Below are 6332 nucleotides of genomic sequence, written 5' to 3' on the forward strand. Positions count from 1 at the left end.
GACCCAAGCTGACAGCGAATGACTTCTAATTAAAGTGTGTTGTAAATAATTTGGAGTTGGTTTCTAAAGTTAAGAAGAAGAAGCAGCCATGTTTGTTTTTGGGTGTCAAGTTCACTAGAAATGGGGTCGCCTGGTGCAGGGTGACGATGACGACTGATTCTAAGGCGGAATGGCGGCTCTGGTGTGTGGTGAGGTGAGGGAGCGACAGATTTTGTGGAGGAAAGTAGCATTGGTGAGGATTATCTGGAGTATGAGGATATTCATGGGGTCGGTATTGAGGCTGAAAATGTTTAGCAGGAATGCCCACTAGATCATGTCGTTGGTGGGGCTCAACAACATCTTTTCTATCAATCGGAGAACTGACCCGAGCAACTTGTTCATTCCATCTAAACCAAAACTCCCTAAAACTTTCCTTGGGTCTCTTTCCTTGGGCATCGGGGACTTTGAACACAGTCTCGCTAGAGGATCGAGGAAGAGTAGCTAGTGGAGGGCTACAAAAATAGGAGAAGATGTCGGAGCAGGGTATGAGGTTGTTTTGGCTGGTAGAGCATGGAAAATTTGGGAGGAAGTGCCAGGGTAATTGTGGTAAGGGGTAAAGATCGGTGCATGTTGAGGGGAAAAGTCGACAGTGGTAGGAACCTGGGCTTGTGATAGTAGCGGGATAGTTATAGGATTTTCAGTGTAGTTAGTGGGGAGTGAAGGTGGATGAAGTCCCTTAAACCAGGCCTGATACATTTCCGTCATCTGATGTTTCAACCTTCTGACCTCCTCTTTCAGTTCCGATTCTGATTCTACAATCTCCCTTGGTGGGTCTACAACTCCAATGTCTGTTTCTTTGCTAGCCATGGCTACCTTGCTCTTTGACCTTGTGTTGTATGGGCGAATTGCCAAAGTGCCACAAACTAACCGCCCTCTGTTATGATAACAATGAAAGTAACAAAGAGGAGCAAAACAAAGTCAATATGTTAGCGTTAGGGCATTTATCTGATAGAAATATCACATTGCATGCAATGCCCCTAGTCACAGTTAACGGTTCTAGAATGGCTTCGAGGGTACGAAGGTCATATGGCATCATCCCTATTTCACTCTTCCTGACCCATTTCCTTCTTCATTTTCCTTTCTAACACCGCTTGATTTTTCATTTCTTTCCCTCTCCTTTCTTTCTTATTATCGCTCTTTTCTTTCCTTTCATTTCTCGCGTCCCACACTTCATCATTTTTTTAATGATGATTCGATCAAACCCTATGTAGGCTACCTACGTATCATGTCCCTCATGAATCAGATCAAGCGTAGTTCTGGAAAAAGTAATGGACGAATAAACTAAAAATAAAAATCTTTTTGGATTTTTCATTTATTGGTTTTTCAAATACAAAACAGATAGTACGATAATGAAAGACTCGACAATCTTAACTAGACTGACAGACTCGATACTACTGTACAAGACTAATAATTAAAAGACAACATAAACGACAGACTCAAAACATAAAAGTTTCCTCAAGCAGCTCGTGCATGCAATGGTCTTGACTAAAATGGTCTTGGGGTATTTGTCATGCTCAAACTCTAGCAAATTGCACCATACCTGAATGGAAAAAATAAGATCAAATATAGTTAGTGACTCGAGACACATGTGACGCCACGACACCTTCTATTGGACACATGCAAGGCATGATTAAGGCTATTTTTGCAAAATAACCTAACGTGGCCAAAATGTGGCTATTAGCGCAAAATCAACAAAGATGACCTCAAAGACATGGACATACCTCACTAAGGCTTATATGGATTCGAACTCCCAATAATCATGACCCAAAATTAATTTGTAAAAATGATTAATTTTGCAAAAACGGCTGATATGGCCCGAAGTGGCTAAAGATGCAAACTCAAAAAGGAGGGACCATAAAGTAATATGAAACCTAGTTGTGGACTTAAGATCCTAAGACATGGGTAATTGAACCACTTTTGCAAAAATAACCCCATTTTGCAAGAATAGCCGATGTGGCCAAAAGTGGCTAGACATGCAAGATTTGGCTAAGACCCCGTGAAGCCAAGAACCTAAGACACTAAGAAGACTGGTCCCTATGTGGGCTGCCTACGTATCAAGTCCCTAAAGATGAGAATCAGGTTCGCGTAGTTCGGGAAGATTAGATATAGGATAGAATTTTAAAAATGCATCTAATTTGAAAACAAAACTACATATTATTTGTCTTTTTGAAAAAAATGATGGAAAATGTAAAATCTTTTTGGATTTTCTTTTTCTATTTTTTTCTTTTGAATTTTTGGAAAATGATGGGAAAGTGTAAAATCTTTTTGGATTTTTTTTTCTTTTTTTTTTGGAAAATAATGGGAAAGTGTAAAATCTTTTTGGATTTTTCATTTTTTTTCATTTTCATTTTTTGATTTTTGGAAAACTATGAAAGAAAAATGCGAGTGGGCCCTACTTGCTTCATTTTTATACTTCACCCTCTTTTCTTTTTCATTTGCCCTCAACTATCATTGGTCCGCCAAATAACCTTTTTACCCTCAAAGATGCAACATGTATCACAAAGGGATGATTGAATGTCTTTTTGGGCCACGAGCCCATTTTTTACAAAATTTGGATAGGCTTCCTACAAAGGGACACGGTGCCTAGGACCGAGCCCTACTAGGTCCAGATGACATGATGCAAATAAGAATGACCTAAAGGCTGACCTAAGTTTGGGGTTCACTAACAAGGCAATTCGGGGGAGCGTATGGTCGATGATGACTGCTCAAGCTTTCCACCCACTACATACGTCCGACGGCCCCCCTCCTAAATTAAGTGTGACTCAACAAACAATTCGTGCACGCGACGCGTACTCTGAGACTTGTTGCAGAAGGAAGACCCATGGTTATGCAAATGATGACAGTTATATAACGGTAAACACATAAGGAAAAGCAATAAACAAATAAGCAACAAAATAGGAAATAAGAAAAACAAACTAAATAAACAAAGCAACTAAAGAAAACAAACACCTCAAACGAATATCCTAAAAGCCAACAAGATCAAGTATCAGCCCGAACCTGCAATTCCCCAGCAGAGTCGTCAGAGATGTCACACCCCTTTTTTTACAAACCTCACTAACCCTCTTAAAAATAATAAAAGGATTTGTAAAGCTCAAAAGGGTTTTCAAATTCGAAAGTGACAAAATTGTGTTCAAAAGGGTTTTCAGAGTTGCCACCCGACATTTGATTTTGGTGTGTCAGGTCACCGTTTTATAAAAATGATTTTTCCTTTTTAAACACTTTGGACTCCAAGACTAAGTCTGCACCAGAGATTCGAGTAAGGGGGTTCATTTGACTCGGGGAGAAGGTGTTAGGCACTCCCCAAGTCCTGTGAAAGCCACGGTTGCGTACTCGATCTAGTTGGCTTTTAGAATATTCAAATTAAGGTAAAAATAAACACGAAAAAGCAAAATAAACACACACGAGGCTCAGGGTCGTCCCCACCTAATAAAAAAATAAAAATAAAAATAAAAATAAAATAAAATACTACGAGTTCTACTTTCGGCCTCCAAATACAAATACTTCGGGGCATTCTCCGGATAAAATATATACAAATCCTTCGGGGCATTCCCCGGATAAATTTAACTAAGGGAATGACCTCTCGCCTCGATACTAACAAAAATCCTGAAGCTTGCCTACCCAAGTGATCGGCCTAAATGTGCGGCTAGCGAACAATAAAAATAACCCAAAATAAAATATAACTAAATAAAATTAAAATTCAATTCTTGTTCATGTGTTAACAACCTTAAATGTGCTTCTAATAAGCGATAAACGTTTCTTCTTTAGTCCAAATTACTTTCTTTAGCATTTCAATTTCCCACGATACATTTTCAACTAATCATCGTTGCCTGACTTCTCTTTCGTTATATCTCTCTATTTTTTTTAATCAACAATAACAAAAGGGAAAATTAGTTCAAACTAACGATAATCAGATGCAAAGAATCAAACAACCAAACATAAATTCACAAATGCACGTTAAACTTATATCACCACATAAACATGTAGAATAAGATTAGGCATGATCCATTAAATACAATAAACAAAAAAATGGTGAGAAATTGACCTCAATGAGTAGATCTGTCTTCAATTATAGCAACAACGTATGAACATGAGCAGGGACTTGAGCTTGATCGGAAAACCTCGAACGGGATACCTCGCCAGAAATATCGTAGTGCTGCGAATCTCGGAAGAAACTGAAATAGTTACTTCGTCGGGTAATTCTAATGGTGTTTGGGATTATTCTTTAGCTGGGTTGGGGCTGATTTCAAGATGGTTTTGCAGCTGTTTGTTGGAGGAAAAGGTGCTGGTCGGAGATGGTATAATTACGACGGAGACAGGGCTATTTCTGTGGTGTTTCGAGACTGTTTTCGGAGCTATTTAATGGAGGCTTCAAGGTGTTTAAGATAGTGGAGACTGCTTTTTAGACTGATTTTCACTGATATTTAATGGAGGCTTCAAGGTGTTTAAGATGGTGGAGAAGATGGCTGGTTTTTGGTTGATTCTCGTGGCTGATTTCAGAGATGTTTCGGAGTCGTTCTTGGATCTGTTTTGCAGCTAGCTTTGCTGCTATTTGAGGCTGGTGTCGCCGGGTTGGAAGATGACAGCATGGGCGTGAAAAGGCTAGGGCCTTGGAAATTTTTTCGGCCGTTGCTCCCTTTCTCTGTTTTCTTTGCTCGTTACCGCTGAGTCTCTCTTATGAAGAGAGAGTGACGACGGAAGAGGTCTCACTGTTCGTGTGTGTTAGCTAGAGAGGATCACTTGGGCTTTTCCATGGGTCTAAGGTTAGAGGTTTTGTCCTTCAGGTCTGAAGAAGAAAAGAGGGTATAGGGGTTTTTAATGGGTTGTGAATTTGGGCTTGGGAATTGGGTTCTCCTTGCAAGAATTCAACTTGGACTAAAAATTCTATAGAATTGGGCTAAGAAAAGGCTAAAAAATTAATTTACTTCTAAAAATATTTATATGAAGATACAAGTAAAACTAAAATTAAAGTTAAGATTATTATAATAAACTATTATATTTAAAATAGAACTAAAAATTAAAGTTCAAACTATTTTTGGTATTTTCAAAGATTATATTAAAATAAAATAGGTTCAAAGCAACATATACCTTTCTAAAATACCTAATGCGTGAATTAAATAGAGTAATATGGAACTATTTTTTTGTATTTTTTCAATTTTGTGATAAAGATAATGTAAAAGAGTCAAAATTAGTCAAAATACATATATTAGACCTAAACTAAGTATTTAAAGGCTAAAATATGTAAAATCTTGGGGAGGGTCAAAAATCACATGCCTACTTGCATAAATGTTTAACTCGTTGCCTTGTCAATAATGCATGAGTGGTGTGAGTAATTGTTGGTCCTAACTGAGGTGTGAATGATTCACCTTGGCTGGCTATAATGTCCTTTAACTCAATTTTATTTGCTTGAGGACAAGCAAAGACTTAAGTTTGGGGGAGTTCATTAGTGGGGATTTTGACTACTTATTAGCGCCTTTTAGCTTTTGTTTTAGTCTAAGAGCATTTAATTTTGTTCCCGAAAACAAATGAAATGTGCGTAATTGTAGGAATATTAGAAGGTGAACTCCCGATATGAAATCCAACTCAAGAAAGAGTAATCTGAACTCAAGGACACAAAAGGCACAGAAGCTCAAAAATGCGAACCACAAAATATCATCTGCGGCTGCAAAGTATGAAGGAAAGGCCAGCAGGAAAAGTTGCAAAGTGTGGTCCGCACATAAATTGTGTGGCCACAAAAGATAGGCCAAGAGCAAAGTTTAGAGAGTATGCATTCCAAATTCATCAAAAGTGCGAACCGCACAAGGATTGTGTGGTCGCAGATGTAATTATGCGGACCACATAAGAGAAAGATGGGGCCGCAGTTACAAATATGCGGACCGCAGAAAGAGGGCCATACGACTGCGGATAAGAATTATGCGGCCGCAAACTTTCAGTTCCCGACAAGTTGAAGAATTATGCGGACCGCACATGGAATTGTGCGGCAACATAACCTCTCGAGGGGTATTTTTGTCTGAAATTTCTAGCCTTGTATAAATAGACGAGTTTCACATTTTTAGGTTAACTTTTGACATGAACAGCTACGGTAGTCGTTTTTCTTTACTTCTTTAGTAGTTTTTCATATTTTGGGTTATTTTATAATAGGTTTTATCATTTTGATTTTACAATATGAGTTTAATTATCAGTTCTTCTTCTATTCTTCAATTTCAAGCATGAGTAGCTAGATTTTTACTAGGGTTGTGACCCAAACCTAGCGGGTAAACCTTATGGGTGTTTGATTTAGTATTTGTTTATGGTTT

General features: G+C 38.3%; 1 long non-coding RNA gene across 1 annotated transcript; it reads right to left on the reverse strand.

The window, feature by feature from the left end:
* Window positions 1–1321: 1321 nt before the first annotated feature.
* On the reverse strand, window positions 1322–4425 carry LOC142162914 (uncharacterized). Its single transcript, XR_012694400.1, has 2 exons — window positions 4082–4425; window positions 1322–1579 (listed from the first exon to the last, which is right to left on the reverse strand). It is a non-coding gene; the product is annotated as an uncharacterized LOC142162914 (long non-coding RNA).
* Window positions 4426–6332: the final 1907 nt, after the last annotated feature.

Source organism: Nicotiana tabacum, chromosome 8, assembly GCF_000715075.1.
Source record: "Nicotiana tabacum cultivar K326 chromosome 8, ASM71507v2, whole genome shotgun sequence".
NCBI classification, from domain to species: Eukaryota; Viridiplantae; Streptophyta; class Magnoliopsida; order Solanales; family Solanaceae; genus Nicotiana; species Nicotiana tabacum.